The sequence below is a fragment of the Lissotriton helveticus genome, chromosome 7 (assembly GCF_964261635.1).
Source record: "Lissotriton helveticus chromosome 7, aLisHel1.1, whole genome shotgun sequence".
In the NCBI taxonomy this organism is placed as follows: domain Eukaryota; kingdom Metazoa; phylum Chordata; class Amphibia; order Caudata; family Salamandridae; genus Lissotriton; species Lissotriton helveticus.
Window position 1 is genome coordinate 1,005,469,386 of NC_136068.1, and position 17,577 is coordinate 1,005,486,962.

The 17,577-nt window shown below is 46.1% G+C and overlaps 1 protein-coding gene across 3 annotated transcripts in view; it reads left to right on the top strand.

Moving 5' to 3' along the window:
- GALNT10 (polypeptide N-acetylgalactosaminyltransferase 10) overlaps window positions 1-17,577 on the top strand; it is a 688,264-nt gene that overhangs the window by 273,681 nt on the left and 397,006 nt on the right. The window lies entirely within an intron of this gene.

Sequence of the window (17,577 nt, forward strand, 5' to 3'; positions counted from 1 at the left end):
AATGGTCTGACTGTGAGGGGGGTTTTAGGTTACAGATGGCCCAGAGAACAAGTAATGAAAAAATGCTAGACACGGCGAGAGGATGGTTGGCGTTAGTGGACTTACTCAAGCACCCGACTGATGATACTGACCCACCCCTTGAGTGAGGAGAATTATGTGTGGGGATTGAAACATGGTCTTACCTGAGCAAGTAGGTTGGGGTTTTGCACGCATGTACTATAAAGTGGCTCTCACTATGTGGACACCTTCCTACTTGAATTATGGAGCCAGATGACTTGCATGACTAGATACTATGCTCCACTGGGAACTAGATGATGGAGCGACATGCCTGAAGGAGGGGGTGGGGTGGGCAGGGGATTGGGGGGGGGGGGAGTTTTGTTATTCTACTAGTTGTTGAGATAGTTATGAGTGAGGATTGGAATGGACACTTGAGATGCTGATCCCCCGACATTAGGATACAGAACACCGCTCTCTTGAGGACTCTGATAGGATCGATGAACACAGTTGCCCTTTGAGACAATGGCCGCATGTGGCGAGAAGCCGTGAGTAGCAATGTATGACTACAAATATGATTTTGGATAACTGCTATCAGCAACATGATGGAAACTCTTATATCCCTTTGTATTGATCCTACTTGATATTCTGTAACTAAATGAAATGTGTTTACAAAAAAATGACTAGACTGCTCGTGACATCACAAGTAGTGGGTGGCACAACCCATGACCTCACAGCAAGGGACATCGGATCTTACGACCTCACATGTTTAGCAGGTCTATTATGAGTAAATTTGAGCGCATGGCAATATTTAACAAAAGAGATTTCGTGTTGGGGTTGTGCCAAAAAATTGTTGCAAACCTTACCCCTATTCTGGGCCTCTAATTGTACATATATGTTTTTAAAACCCTGAAACAAAAAAGTTCAACAAGGAGAAATGTGGCAGTAAATCTGTTCTGCTTAGTTGATTGCAAAGTCTGTATTTTAAAATATCTTATGGGTTTAAGGCACCTGCTGCAGAGATCTTTGTGGGCCAGCTAAATCTTAGGGAATAATATTAATGGTAAGATAACTGGAGGATAACGTATTTTTCTGGTGAAATTTGTATTTTGTCTTGTTCCAATTTCAAATCAAAGTAACATAGAGGGTTAATATGTCTGTTGCAAAGCACATTATGTAACATGCAGATTACAGATTTTAATTTTATGTAAATGGGTGTAAATGGGTTACTGCTTATAACACAGATCATTTTACTTGCAGTTCTTGAATTGTAATCCTTCTAATATAGCATGGGTAGATATGAAGGAGATGTAGCTCCTACACTTTAGCCAACACTATATTGTGTAACAAATCCTGTACATTGATTTACACACACATGATTTTTTTCAATGCATAATGTGTTTGTGTGATATAAATCGCTCTAACGCTGTATTGGGATAAGTAGTGCTAAAGCGCTATAAAAAGAATAAAACAAAATAGTGGTATTTTTATTATTTGTGAAAATACTATAACAGATCAACACATTTGATATTGTTAAAGTGCATGGATATCTCTTATACACAGGGACAGAACAAAGTCAAAAGCATGCCTCTCTTAAGTATGTGTTCCATCCATTGCATCTAAGTTTGGGGCTCCTGATAGCTCCTAGCCAGCATACTCCAACAAAAGGCGGCCTGGTAGCCTTGGGAATGGGCCCAGCTGGAATCCGACCTGCCCCTTCCCCGCCAGTACTTTGAGGCTCGGAACAAAAGGAGATAATGTGCATGCACTGCTGAAAGTGTCCCGGTGACTGAAAATGACAACAGGACAAGTTTAGCATATATTCTGTTGGGCCCAACCTCTTGGACGACATCCACCCTCTGAGAATAGTGGGTAGATGCCGTCTACCGCAGAGTACGCCCGACTTGTGCCCTGGTCGATGCGCTGTGTGAAAGCTCGCACCAACCTTCCTGTGTTTGGGCCGGTTAAATCAGTTGGTTGGAGCATGCTACTAGCAACTTCAAGGTCGGGGTTCGATCCGGTATAGCTCAATGTGATTTCTGATTAAGTACTTAATACGGCCGCACAGACAGCAATATGTAATCCTTTCTACGTGTAAAGTGCTTTTTTTCACTGTATTTATTAATTTTAAACGTTTATAAAGTGCCCAGATCTCCTAGGAGTTACCTGGTGCTAAACATCAGGCAAGGAATTGTATAAGAAAAGAACACTTGTTTACTGCCAGGAAACTGAGCAACAGCACCAAGCCTTTATATTTTTCTTTGAAAATTAAAGCGATGCTTTCATCGAAGAAACTAACTCGTAAAATACTTGGAAACGAAATGTTTGGGGTATGTACCATGATATATAATTTCTCGCCGTAATTTTCGAAAAAAATCCATATGTATCAGTGATAGGAAGCTCTTGTGTGTTAATACTCTTTGCTTGAGAATTCGAGTAAAACATGTAACTTCCTATCTCAAAGTAAAGTAGAATTTAGACGGGTTGGGGGAGGAAAAGGTGCTCACTTTTGGCTGAGTGATGGTACTGTAACTTAGTAAAAACGCCTGTAAAGTAAACAGGAGATCCCGAGTTCCTGAGTGCCTTAACTTTTGACTAATTTCTGTCTATTTCAGGATGTTTTGTGAAGTATCAAAGTAAAACAAGATTAAACATCTGTTTTTTAACGAATTGTAATGCACAGATATACAGCCTTCCTTTTATAAAGGATCCAAAGAGAAAGACCACAAGCTTCCCACACATTTATTTAGATCTGAAACACCAATGTATTGTAGATTCAAACCTGAGAATATACAAATAACAAAGTAACATTTTTTATGAATTCAAAGAGCGATGGGGTTAAAGGGTAATTTGCTGACAATGTTTCTCCATGTCCCCAATGTAGGAGTAACGAGTTGGGGGCCTTGTGCACATTTTCGGATAGAGACATCTAGCCGCAGATTTCTTAACTTAGAATATCTCCCCAGGCGTCAGACTGGATCTGGAAAATCTTTTTTCCCCAGCAATACCTCTGCACGTTGGGAGGTGGCATCACCCAGCTCCGTCCTGACGCAGTCCACGGAAGTGATATCAAAGTAGCCAAATAAGCCCTTGCTGGCGTCAGTTTTCTTCTTTTCCGCGTCCTAACGCGGATCCGGGAAAGTGATACCTCTGGCCTGTTTTTGTTATCTTCAAGCCTTTTCGATGCCTTTTTGCGTCGAGGAACAATGTGTTCGATGCCCTTTGCGGGCTTTAAGCCGTGCCGGTCCTGCTCGCGACAGATGTCAGCGACGGAACTTCACGAAATCTGTATGTGCTGCTTTGGAGAGCACCATGACTCCGTGGAGTGCGGCGCTTGCCGCCAGCTACATCCGAAATCCCTGCGTGAATGCCGCATAAAGCTGCTGTCTGCCCGGATTTTCCGGACGGACCCCTCGTGTCGCAGGTCTACTTCTCCAGCGGAGATGTCCACGCGGCACCAGTCCTCACAGGAAGACGTTCCTGCTCGGGTCTGGTCCCGGGACCGACGCCGTCATTCGCCTACCTCAGGTAAGCACAAACTGATGTCGCACAGCCTTCCGAGGCTCCCTGCGGCGTCGCTGGAGGTGGCTGTGGCACGGTGCATGATAGCGCTTTGGCGCACTCTCTCCGCAGGTTTCTGCCTCAGGGGATGTTGAGTCACCGCCGGTCTGACTCCGGCCGGTCGAGGCCTCTTCGGAGGTCGTCCACGCCGGATCGAGTTGGATTGTTGAAGCCTTTTCGGAGGTCGTAGATGCTGGCTCGACTCGGTTGGTTGAGGCCTCTTTGGAGGTCATCGACGCCGGCTCGACTCGGTTGGTCGAGGCCTTTTCGGAGGTCTTTGACGCCAGTTATATCTCCGGCTTTATTGCTGGAGGATGTGGCCCCTTTGGATTCCCCACCCCCTCAGTCGTTTCACCGCTCTCCGGAGCGGGAACAAGTGGGGCATTGGCCTGCTCATCCTTTTGCTGAGCCTATGTTAGGTGGCCGGATTAGCTTGCATCCGTCACCTACTGATGGAGGCCAGTGGGACATTTGTCAGGGCTGTTTGTAGGGCTGCCAACATTTTGAGGATGCAGCCACCCTCTGTCTCTAGACCTTCTGAACACTTGCTGGATATTCTCCACTAGGGCGCGGAGGACATGGAGCCATTGTTGCCATTTGCAGAGTCATTATTTGACATCCTTCTCGGAACATGGGCACGGCCCTATTCAGGGGACCCTGTGGATCGTGCTGTGGCACATCGACATTGCCGGCTCCCAATCACCCGGTCTGTTTGACTCTCCATCCTGGGACTGGAGGACTTGTGCTTCAGGCAGCTCTCTCTACTGCTTCTGTTCCGTTGCATCCTCCCACTCGAGAGGCTCGGTGGTTGGAGTCATGTGGCCGCAATGTGTTCGCATCTGCCATCTCGGGACTCATGTCCCTCAAAACTTTGTGTGTGTTTACTCTGGCTACTTTTGCCCTTTGGGACTGTCGAGCAGCTCCTCTCCTCCTTGCCGGAGAGCTCTCGTGCCGATCTGGTCCGCATAATCCGTGATGGCCATGATATGGCGCAATTCTCGATTCGGTCTGCCATGGATACTACTGACTCCGTGTGTCGGGCTATGGCCAGGTCGGTTGTCATACGCCGCCATGCGTGATTGCGCAATGGCGTTTTCCCAGGAGCGACTTAAGGATCTACCATTTGATGGATTCACTCTTTTTGACGCTGATGCTGATTCGGCGGTCAGGCGCCTCCTATCAATGTTTGTTGGATCCTCGTAGAGGATTTTTGGTTTCATGACGGTGCTGTCATTTCCCTTCCTGTTACCCGTTATGGGTTACAGATGTTCTGGGCTGTGTGGCTGTTTAGCCTTGTTATTTCCTTATTCTGGTTGAGCTGGTTGAGCTGTGTTTACCTTTCTTTTGAGCCTCTGCCTACAAGCTTGTCTCAAGAGTGACCCTTCTTTTATTGGGTAGTGCCTTACCCTATGTGGGATATTTGTTGGGGGTTATATTGCTCTTTTCCCCAGGAAGTATGGCCGCAGGATGGCTATTCCTACGGTTGTAGAATGTCTCTTCTGGTGAGATCCATGGGGTTGGTTTCTCTCTGGGTGTCGCACTTGGTTGCCTACGGTTGATCCATAGTGCAGCCCGCCTCCATAGGAGCGTCCTTCCCTGCTGTTTCGTTGGGATTTTGTCCCGCCTGTTTTATCCTGGCGTGTTCTTGCAGCCTCTCTCTGCCCGTCTTGCCTGTCTACACGCGGATATGCGCCCATGGGGGACAGGTCCCTCTGTTCCTTTCCCAAACAGTCTATTCCATATTCTGTGAATACTCGCCGTATTGGTGCACACAGGTTGTGCTCAAGCATTGTCGGGGTTCTTGCCGAGGGCACGGGGAGTTCTCGCCGGCTCAGTCTCGGCTGTTTGTTGCCTCAGACCCCACTTCCCTAGCAGGGTCTCCGGTCCCTTGCTTCTTGCAGGACAGGGATCTGGTTTGTTCGCTTCTGCCTTGTGCCTATTTCTTGGTTCTTCAAGGAGTGGCACTTCTCTTTAACTTTCTGCCACCAGTTCTGGTAACATTACTGTGCATGTATTCTTCTTATCACTATCAAAGGAGAGAGAGAGAGGACTAGGTAGCTAGTCTGTATCCCGGGGGTTTTATATGTGAGATCAAAAAGGACTAGCCTATTTGTGAATTTACATAGACTCAAGTCTGTAAGACAGGGTACAAACCCTTTTGTTTGCTCATGAAGCCCTCACCCACCAACCTGGTTGGTGGCATGCTTCATCATCGGGCCCACCCAGTGACACCGAGTGTGTCCCGGGTGTGCTTCGACGCCTGAATACAGCGGAGCAGGTATGTTTCTGAGTGTGCAGTATAGTGACGTGAAGGTGAAAATTTAGAAGCTATACAGGGGTCCCAGTACCCGAGGGTAAATTATATTTTAATAACTGGGTCACTGTTAGCATTAAAAAAAAGGCTGTTGGATGTTATAGGAGTGTTAATTAGGGTCTCCTACATCCAGGTGTGGTCTACATGTTTCAGCCAGGCCTTTATGATTAAAACTGGCTTTTCTCAGGACCAAAGTGTGTAGGTGCAAATTACTTAATTTTATGTGATTGTGTAATTTTGAAAAATGTGTAGCACTCTCTAAGGTGCTTTACATGTGTGAGGGGGATTCCCTCTTGGAGCATTACTGGACATACAACAAGTATGACAAAACACACATACAGGGGAGAGTCTTAGTATGGTAACATATTCACAAAACAGTTTGATTGCCGATATCTATTGTGCTGTGTAGACGATAAATAAGCGGCAAATGGTGTTGCCATATTGGTGGTATGGCTAGGGTGAAAGTTATCATATATACATGAAGTTTTGTGGTGGGCTAAGCATCGTAAGCGCATCAACATAAAAAACGGTGGTAAGTGCATGAAAGGAAGATTATCCTCACGTTTGCTTGTTGCCAAATTTACCCCTTTGAGTAGTCCGGCAGAGGAGTGGAACCTGGGAAGATAAAGGGGCCTCAGGGGGTTAGGGACCTGTGGAAAGAGAGCTTACCCGGCTCGTAGCTGAAACGCTCGGTTTACTCACGAAACTTTCGGTCAGTGTCTGCGTTGAACCTCTTGTTGTCTCTGAGGCCTCGGTAAGACTGTCCTGGGCCGTGTTTGTGCCTTAAATGCAGTCTGCATCATTTGGATCACCTGTGTGGGGAAGGACAGAGAAAACAGACTGTGCGAGGACACGCTATGCTGCGCATGTGCGGAGAGTAGTGTATCCTGCTGTGAGCATGACCATGTGCGGGAGAGTAGTGTATCCTGCTGTGAGCATGCCCAGGTGCGGGAGAGTAGTGTATTCTGCTATGAGCATGCGCGGTACCGAATGTCGGTGCCTGCGCATTGGGTGTGGCTGTGTAAGCTGTACCCAGTGTACACAGATTAGTGTGCAGGTGTAGTAACTAACGTGAACGGTTGAGAAATAAAGAGCACTAACTGGGAAAAAAAGGACTTAAAAAGCGCTGTGGTGTTAAGTTGTGAGGCCAGGTGTATTATAACTGGCTAATACAACAGAGGGACATTTAACACGGAGAGGAATCAAGAGTAGTGTTCCATGTGAGGAGAAAGAAATTCATGTTTTCAGTGAGCTCCAGGGTATGGTGTCATTCAAGACCAAACCCATTTGCTGGGTGTAGAGGCGATAGATCCATCTCTGTTCTTTTGTATGAAGGATCCGGTCTTTGTCTGTTTGGTTAATGTCAAATTGTTCAATGATAGTCCAGGACATGTCATTGGGGGTGTGGTGTGCCGTGAGGTAGAGCTCTGTCAGTCTGCTGATGTTTTTGCCACACCTGATCGTGCTTCTGTGTTCAACCACTCTAGTCCTGATTTTGCGGGTCGTCATGCCCACGTAACGGAGCCCGCAGGGGCATGTTATGAGGTACACAAGGTTGCTGGAGTTGCAGTTGGTGTGTTGGCATTGTGTCCAGATTTTGCCAGGTTCAAGGTTGAGAGTTTTCGTTGGTTTAGTGAGATGGCACACTCTGCAGTTGTTGCATGGATAATGGCCAGTGACTTTGAGGAGGCCCCAACAGTTGAGGACTGTATTGTCCATAGATTTAGGACTGGCACGTGGTCTTGTTGACAGTAGTTTGTCTTTAAGGTTGTTAGCATGTTTAAATGCAAAACACAGGATCTCCCATTTTCTGGTGCCTGAATTGATTATCTTCCAATGTTTGCGGGTGATACTAGAAACTTGATTTAACGCTGTATTATAGGTGGTCACACAGGTCATGGGTGGTGGTTCCAGGTCTTTTGTCACCGTTTCCTGTAGCGATTCTCTGTTTATATTGCAGGCCCTTTTGCTGGTTTTTGCAATAATGGCGTTGGGGTATCCACGTTCCTGTAGTTTGTGTGTTAAGGTGCGGGATTGTCTTTTGTAGTCCTCTAGGTGGCTGCAGTTTCTGCGGATCTGCAGGAATTGCCCAAAGGGTAGGTTTTCTCTTAAGGGTCTGGGGTGGAAGCTGTCCAACCGTAACAGCGAGTTCCTAGCTGTTGGTTTGCAGTAGGTGGTAGTGCGCAGAGTCCCTTGTTCTGCTCGAATGTTGAGATCCAGAAAGGCCAGCTCGGTGGCACTGGAGTTGCACGTGAATCGTAGGTAAGGGTCACGCTCATTAAGCCAAGTGAGAAAAATGTTTAGGACATTCTGTGTTCCCTCCCAAATCACGAAGATGTCATCTATATACCTGTGCCAAGTCTTTGTTTTGTGAGTATGGGTTGGTCAGTGGCATGACGTGTTCCTGCTCGAAATGGTGAACGTACAGTCCTGCCACGCTAGGAGCAAAAACACTACCCACAGAGGTTCCGTTAGTTTGCAGGTAGTAAGTGCCTTCATACTCGAAGTAGTTTTCTTTGAGTGCTAGGGCTGCGCAGTCAAGGATGAATTGCCATGGTGTATGGTACATCCATGGGTTTTGCATCAGTACATCTTGTAGGACTTGCAGGCTGGCGTCTTGTGGGAGGCTGGTGTAAAGACTTTCTATGTCCAGTCCCACCAGGAGTTGGGTGGTTTGATCGAAGTTCATTTCAGTGATGATGTTCAGGAGGTGTTTGGTATCTTTGATGTAGGTAGGGGTTTCTTGTACCAGTGGGTTCAGGAAGTGGTCACAGTACCTAGAAAGTGGTTCCAATAGCGAGTTGATCCCTGAGACTATAGGTCTTCCTGGGGGTGGTATGGTGCCCTAGTGTACTTTGGGTACAATATAAAAGTTTTTGGTGCACAGGTATTCCGCCTCTTGGGTTGAGATTTGTTCAGCGCCACTGGCTCTCTTTACCAGGATGTGTACGGTGATTTGCAGTTCCGCGGTGGGGTCTCTATCCTTGCGTTTGTAATTACGTGTGTCACTGAGGAGTCTGCGGCATTCTCGATCGTAGTCGGCTTTATCCATAAGGACGATCCCTCCCCCCTTGTCAGCTGGTTTGATGACAATGGTGGGGTTATTTTGTAGGCGTTGAATGATGTCACGGTCTTTTTTCGATAGGTTGTTGAAGGTTCCTTTGGGGTTCAGTTTCTCTATGTCAGTGTAAACTGCTTGTTCGAAGGTAGAGATTTCTGTGGGTACACTGGTAGGAGGTGGCACGAAGGTAGATTTTAACCTAAGGCCTGTTTCATTGGGATTGGTATTGGTGGTAGTTTCTCCCTGTGTCACTTTTTCAAAGAAGGCCTTAAGTTTGAGCTTTCTGAAAAACTCAGCTAGTTCGACATGGAGCTTAAATTTGTCCAGTCATGTGGTAGGGACAAACGAGAGGCCTTTACTGAGGACCACTGTCTCGCTTTCTGTCACAGGTGTACTCGATAGATTAAACACCAGGGATGTGGGTGTGTCAGGGGTCACTGCTTGCTCGTTCCTGGTTGTTCCCGGGATTTGTTGCGGGTGTTGACGCTGACTGGGTCTTCTTCTCATTGGACTTGCTGGTAGTTCCGTCTCCTGCCGCGTGATCTGCGTCCCTGTCCTAAAAAAGGGGGTCTTTGGTTCCCTTGGTAGAAGGGCATTGGGCCAGGTGGGTATAGTGGTGGGTATCCATAGTATGCGTGTTGAATTTGTCTAAATGGATGGGGCCGAAGGTGTTAGAGTTTGTGGTGGTCCCTGCCAGTTTTGTGGCCAGCGTTGACCTCAGCGTCCTCTGCCGCGTTGTTTGTTGGAGCCTGTGCTCAAGTTGTTTGATATGGATGTGTTGTCTCCTGAGCTGTCATAGGTGCCATCTGTTTTGTTCGGGGGTACATAGTCATTCTCCGCGTATGGGTATGTTTTGGAATAGCTGAATTTCTTAAGGTCTTTTTGAAATTTGTTAATTTTCCTTTGGGTCAGATAATCTTTGTATTCAGCCATCTCTTTGTTCTGATCCTCAAGTTTCTTTTTGTATGATGTCAGTGTGGTTTTGTAGTGGCTCTCTGTGGTTTGGATATCAATAATTATAGCGTCGGAGAGACGTTTCGCTGTTTTAATGATGAGCACTAACCAGTCCCTGGTCCAGTGCCAGGCTATGTAAATTCACAAATAGGCTAGTCCTTTTTGATCTCACATGTATTCTTCTTGACATTCTCCTTGCTGGTAGACGGTGTCGGTCTATGGCGGTGTATGCTTTTTGGCGACAGTCTGTGCCTTCTCTCAATCTCTTATTGTTGTTTTTGTGCGTTCTGTGACGGTTGCGCTACACACTAATACAGTTGTACCGATTGGGAAACTCCCCTGTATAGGGTTTCGTCAGCTCACGTATGTGTGGCAACATTCCTGTCTCTTTGTGTATTCTACACGCCACAGGGGTACTCGCATACTAGGCTCTTTTTTACCTTGTCTCACACTTTCTTGATCCCTCTCCCCTTCGGGATAGGGTCCTCTGTCTTCCTGGCTTTCCAGGTTCTCCCCTCACAGTGGTACCTTTTGGTTCATTTGGCTGCATGTCTACCTGCTGAGCTTCTGCTCCATGGTGATTCTTCTGCCTCTTTTAGCACTAGACTCTGGGTTCGGCCCTGCCACTGTTGTCCTAGGGGGTACATATTTGATGTGTGTTTTTCTTGCACACATGGGCCACCTGTTGCGGCTCCTGGTTTTGGCCGGATAGTCTTCGGACTGCCTCCTGTTTCATTTTGGCATCCACTGTGTTGTATGTTTAGGCGGTATGCTCTACCGTTGTCATAATGTTCTGCCCCTTGGGGCTTCGTTCCTCATGGATCATAAGGACCGGTGCTGGAATCCTTCTTTGGAAGTCACTGCATTGTTTCTTACGTTGGCACTGACCTTTCTGCTTCTGTATTTCCTTTCATCTGTGTCTGGACAAGAGAGGTCTCACGCGTCCCTCGCGGGATTTTTGAGTTTTTGCCTTCCCTTGTTCATGCTCCTTACAGAGTATCCTGGGTCTAATGACAGTTGCCTTGGCATTGCGGTTCCCACCGTGTTTCGTCAGCCTTTTCACGAATACATTCTCTTGGAACTTGGTGGTTGTTTCGCAGACCCTCCTCCTATGGGGTATGGCTTTGGTATATATTCTAAGTTAAGGAATCTGCGGCCATATGTGTCTATCAGATGGAAGAGTTACTTAACTTCGGTAATAATATATCTGGTAGAGACACATTCTAGACACAGATTCCTTAATGCCCGCCCATCCTCCCCGCTCTGCGAAGGCCTTTTCAGATGGTGTTTTTCCACCTAGCCCCCCCGTTTCAGGTGGCCTTGGTCTTCCGGAGGTGTGCTCTCGCACCTCACTCTGGGGTAGGGTGTCTTGTTCTGCGTGGGGCCCTTTGGCCTCCCCTCCGTCCTAGTGTTTGGTTGGTGGCGTGTCCTCGCACCTTTCTTGGCCCAGGGGGTGTTGTTCGGTTTTGAGCCCTTTGGTTCTCTACTCCGTCCACGTTTTTTAGATGGTTAAGGTCTATGCTTTTTACTGTCTTTTTATGTTGCTCCACATGTCGTCATATATATCATCAAAGCGGAAAGGGTACCCCCTACTAATATAATTTAAGGTCTGGGTCAGGGGGGGAAACACTACCAAACACAAAAGCAGGATCCCAATTCACCTGTATTTATTCCTCTATACCCAAAAACCATTACACAATGTACAGTATTTGTAAAGATAAATTTTTATTTGATTTGTATTTGTTCAGTGCCACTAATGAATGCTTCAATAACATGTTAACAATAGTTTCACAGTACTTGACATATATTCGTAAACACTGTGAATGACACATTGTGACAAATTCCTGTACATATAAAATTATTTGATCCCCATCCAACAAGCCACTCACTCATACATTCATCAAACACCACCCATCATGCCATCCATACAAACCAAGACCCAACCACTCCACACTTACAGAAAAAACAAAACAATAGGAAGATTCTCTATTTCTGCAGTTGTGGTGGTGTAAGCTGCAATCACTTCTAAAAACAGTGAACGTGCGTTTCGGTGTGGAGATTACTTTTCTCCAAACACCTTCAGGACCACACAGAACGAGACTACTTCAAATGGTAGCCATGGGGTAATACTGCTAGCCAGCTATAAAAGGACAGCTAGCAGTGTGTAAATACACTTGTCCTGATTTGTAAAATGCTCCTCCACTCCGTTTTGGCGGTTCTAACTGTCAAGAATAGTTCACCTGGACCCTACTTGTGTTGTCTAGGCCAATTGCGATTACACATTCCCAGTGTCTTTAATGTCTCCCGGTGATCACTAAACTGAATTCTGCTTCGCAAGGAGAAAGACCTGTAGAGAGGTTCATTTGGAAATGCCAAACTGGCATGTGGGCTCCTCGAGTGCCTAAGCGGTTTGAATGCAGTTGAACGCATTTTGGTAAGACAGTTGCTGACTGGGTCGTGGTGAAGATTGCAGTTGTTGTATATGCCTATGTAGTATAAGAAATTGCAGGATTTCTATTAAAACTAGGATAATTTTTTCGAGTTCAAGTTGTGTCATCTTAATATCTTTAATTGTGATTTATAATTGTATGTATCTCCCATTTTTGTGAGTTCGTTTTTTTCTGTTTTGTTGTTAGAGGAAGCTATATAGTGTAGTATTGGATGTGGAAGAAGTTATTTTAAAGCCTGGCATCAGAGTCTTCCATATTCCTTTTGGAATGGAGGTGGGGACAGTTGAAGAAGAACTTCTTGGTGAGCGATTGTTCCTTTGGACTGTTAATAAACTGCTACGAACGTCTACATACTGCCCTGTTGTTACTACAGAGGGGGCTTTTCAGTTGACTGCATAGTTTCTGGGACCTGAGAGAAGCACATGATAAGTTGGGTGGTGCAATTGTAGAAGTAGAAGGCCAGCGATTTATGTGCTGATATTGGATGTATTAGCTGGATGTAGATGAACATCACTGACTGTGCTTGGCCTTAAGGTAACCTCGACATTGTTCAAGTTCCCTGGGTCTTGCTGGGTATGTCATTGTCTTTGCAATAAAGAATTGCATTATCCAAGTATGGAGTAATCTGACGGTGGTCTAGAAGGTATTGGTGACAATATTAATTCTCTTGTATTACTAACTGTGTTAAATAATGAATTCAGGTCATGGAGAATGTAGGAATTTGGTTTCTCATGGTCAATCATATGGAGCTGGCTGTTAAAGATATCTCTGTGTGTTGTTTGCTGGACCACATCTGAAGCAACAATTGCTCAGCAGATAGTTCTAGCTGTCTTTAATGCTGATAGTGATTTGTTCTGGACTCATGAGGAATAAATATATGTTTGGATCATGGCTGCAGTGTAGTGATAGAAATGGTTAGGCCCATTTATTTGGCTTCCAGGACATTTTATTTAAAGATGCAAACCAGCACCAGAATAGCAGCTTAAATGTGGGCCCTGATCGATGAGCCACATTCCAGCAATTGAGGCAAAGCCCTCCTGATGGAGATGCTCCATTATTTTTTTTTAAACAAATTAACATTTAGTGAGGTTTGTGGAGAAAATGTTGATTAAGAAACCAAACATGGAGTAAGTAAATTAATAAAGCTTTGTCGCTAGGTTTGTGGACAGCAAGAGTCTGTACATTCTTCTGGTCTCCCTTGATGCAGGGTGTTTGTTTCACATTCTGGCAATAAGCAAAATGAATGAACCATCCACTGTGGGAGGTCTGCTGTGTCCATGGGTTTTTTAACCTCTCCACAGACTATTTCTTTTTACGCTCATGAGCAAACGGTATGTCTTAAAGGGTTCCAAAGACTCTTGGTGTTATTTGAAGCTTGCAACCTGATGTCACTCATTAGGAAATACGTTTTGCTGCAAAATGGTTTTCAGTGTCTGCCTCACTGTCACGTACTAGACCTATATGGGAAATAATCCTGGTTTTCAATGACTCTCCATTTCTTTGATACATATCGGCCATGCCAGCTTGTTGCCTCAAGGCCTCTTGTTCTGCAAATGTACTGCAGAAGAGCCAGTCCGTAAGGATGTAGAGACATCATCTTAACAAGGAGCACTCTTCCAACGAGCAATCGCCCCTCAAAAATAATCAGTGGGATCATGCTCTCTGGAGTGAGCTGACCCCAGGAACTGTGATAACACTATATGCTTCATAAAGATAAATATAGAAAACACAATAAACATTTACTTACAGACGATCACTCCGACTGCTACGCTTATTCTTAACATATGGACCAGACAACTTGACAGCCTGATGACAATGGCCACTTTTCCTGGATTATCCTTTATCATGTGCCAAAGTGCGATCACTAGTATATATATAAAGATAAATGTTAAGGGAGTGTTTGACGTGAATTACTTTTTTCTCATTGTTTTCTGTATTGTTAAATCATTTGGTTTTACATAGCCCAAAAGTGGCCAAAGGGCCTCCGAGCGCTATATGGATAACAATCATCATTCAAATGATAGATGAGCAGCAAAGGGAATGCTCTGCCCCAGCAATTCGAATCAGGGGAGAACACGCTGGCATCTAAATCAATTGGATAAGTCAGAAAAGGGGTTGTGTAGAAGTGATCATAGCTTTATCAAAAGTGCCTCCGAAATAGGATGATTTTGAAATCCAATTTAAACGTGAAACGACTTTCCAGATTGTGCAAAGAGCGTGTGCGGTGGAATTCCAAGTCCTTGCTGCACTGCCAGCGAAAGCTTGTTTAATAAAGCGTTCTTTCCTGATGTAGGAGGCTCCAGCATTTTTTGACCCTGGTAAGTTACAGAGATTTTTAATTTTCCAGCCAAGTTAGTGGGTGTGGTACAGTGGTAGAAGTGGGCGGGGACGGAAGGGCACGGCGTGCCCCTACTTCTAGAAATTATTCCAGTCCGTTCCCCTACTTCTTACATTCCAAAAAGCATCCCAGGACGCCAAAAATGGTTCTACTTAATAAAAAAAGATAACTTTTTTCTTTCAGCTTTCAGGGGCTGCTCGCACTTCTCTGTTAAACTCCAGAGGCAGCGGCAGCCCCTCCCTGAGCTCTCACAGGCGGAGGGCAGGCCCATTGTCATTCCGATTGAGGCTGATTACCCCCTCTGGAATGACAATGCGCCCGTCTGTCTTTAGCATGTCATGTGCCAGTGAGATTGGAGCGCTTCGACGCCTCGTTAGGGGTAGTTAGCACTATTTAAATACAATTCAATACAAAGATTGTGTCATGTTATGTGAGAAGGCCTGAAAAAAATGCCTTCAGATCAGTATAACTTTGTTTATCCAGTATTGGGGTATCTTTCATAGATTCACATGCCTGAATCATTCCCCGTCGACGAGGCGGGAGTCCCACGGTAAATAAAAAAGCAGTGCAAAAGCACTTTGTAGTAGTAGTAGGCCCTAGGAATAGGCCTGAGGCCTATATTATAGTAGCCTATCTACCTCATTATGTAAAAAAGACCAAAGTCTTTGCTCCAACCAATCAGCTCACAGCACCCTCCAGAACCCTCTCTGCAGAGCCAGCTCTCCTCAGATTTTCACCGCACGTCGTGGGTGAAGGGAGTCTCCCTGAGCTCTGCTCAGTTTTTTCTTCAGTTTTATTTCTTTTTGGATTACAAGCTCGTACTTCATTTCTCTGACCCAATTAAGGCGGTAATATGGCAGAATGGCAGTAAATAAGGTAATAGACTATAATTTATGTCTAACCTTTTCCTCAGTAACTCTCACGTTCTGAGAGATGAGGCCGCTTTGGGTCAGAGACTTTTACCGGCCACTTCTGAGGAGGATGAGGAGAGGTAGAAGGGAGAAGTCGCGCCAGGAGCCTACTGAGGGCGCGCATACAAACCTGCCACTTCTGAGGAGGATGAGGTCAGGTCGAAGGGAGAAGTCGCGCTACTGAGAGCGCGCATAAAAGCCATAAGATTCCCCTTGAGTCTTTATAGGCACTTCTCACAGAGGATACAACTCCCTTTTTTCATCCCTGCACTACATCAGGGAAGCCCTCTTGACCGGACATTAGGAGTATATACCAAATATCTCCATGTCTAATATTTCTGCCTCACCAAAATGATCCTCATCTACGATGATCGTCGACGATGGCCTCTTCCTCAATGGTCGTCGACGATGGCCTCTTCTACGAGGGTTGTTGACGACCGCCTCATCTACGGTGGTCGTCGACGACAGCCTCGTCTACGACGGTCGTCGACGACGGCTTCGTCTACGACGGTCGTCGACGACGGGCCTCGTCTACGACGGTCGTCGACGACGGGCCTCGTCTACGGCGGTCGTCGACGACGGGCCTCGTCTATGACGGTCGTCGACGACGGGCCTCGTCTATGACGGTCGTCGACGACGGGCCTCGTCTATGACGGTCGTCGACGACGGGTCTCGTCTATGACGGTCGTCGACGACGGGCCTCGTCTACGACGGGCCTCGTCTACGAGGGTCGTCGACGACGGGCCTCGTCTACGACGGTCGTCGACGACGGGCCTCGTCTACGACGGGCCTCGTCTACGAGGGTCGTCGACGACGGGCCTCGTCTACGACGGTCGTCGACGACGGCCCTAGTCTACGGCGGGCCTCGTCTACGACGGTCGTCGACAACGGCCGCACATTGATGACGGCCTCATATCTGACTGCTGTTTTTTCATAGTGTCATCTACAATGGCAATGCCTAGCTACGACGTCTATGACAGCTTTATCAAGATAGCTTCATATACATATGGCTTCATTTGTGCATGGTCTATACTACACATGGCTCCATCTATGCATGGTATCATCTATGGCTGACCATCATTCAATTGCCTCATCTATGAGTGCCTCATCTACGGAGGATATCGCCTATTTTAACCTCATCTATGATGGCATTGCTATGACTGTCTTCTATGACAGCATCATTCACTAACAATGGCCACGTTTGCCAATGGCCACGTTTACCACCAATGGCCTCGTCTATCAATGGCTTCCTCTGTAAAGGGCTTGCTCGTATAATGGCCTTTTATGCCAATGGCCTTGTTTTACAATGGTCTCGTCTACCAATGACCTAGTCTATCAATGGCTCTGTCTATCAATGGTTTTATCTACCAATGGCCTCATCTCCTGATGATCTCATCTACCAATGACCGCATCTACCGATGGCCTCATCTACGAAGGGCAAATGGCCCCATTTGTTACCCTCATCTACGGATGCCCTCACTTATGAATGCCTCATCTTCAATGGCATTGTATATAGCTGTCGTCTGACAGCCTCGTTTGGAAGGGTTGCTCATGACGGTCATCTATGACGTCGTGCTAGTCTGCAATTACCCCGCTTACATGACCATGTCTACGACAAAATCTATCATGAGATTGGCTGAGATGGCTTCAGCGGTAAGAGCATCGTATATATTTTTTAACGTAGTGGGCAACAGCTAGATTTTTACTGCCAACTACAGGCAAACAGAATATGTCCTTCATTGTTTCGAGGAGGTATGCATCACGAGAGTGGTACATATAATAGACTAAGTCTATTCCAGCAGTTTTTCTGCGCATAGAATAGAAATAATGTGTTCCTACTAGCAGCCCATCCAATCTGATAGGCCCCGTTACCAGATTCTGTAACTTCACAGACTGCTCATTAGCAATCTAAAATCCTGCAATACCTATCTCCACACCGCCTTACAAAGAAGAATGTCGTCTGAACCTTATTAAAAGAAAAAATAAATAAATAA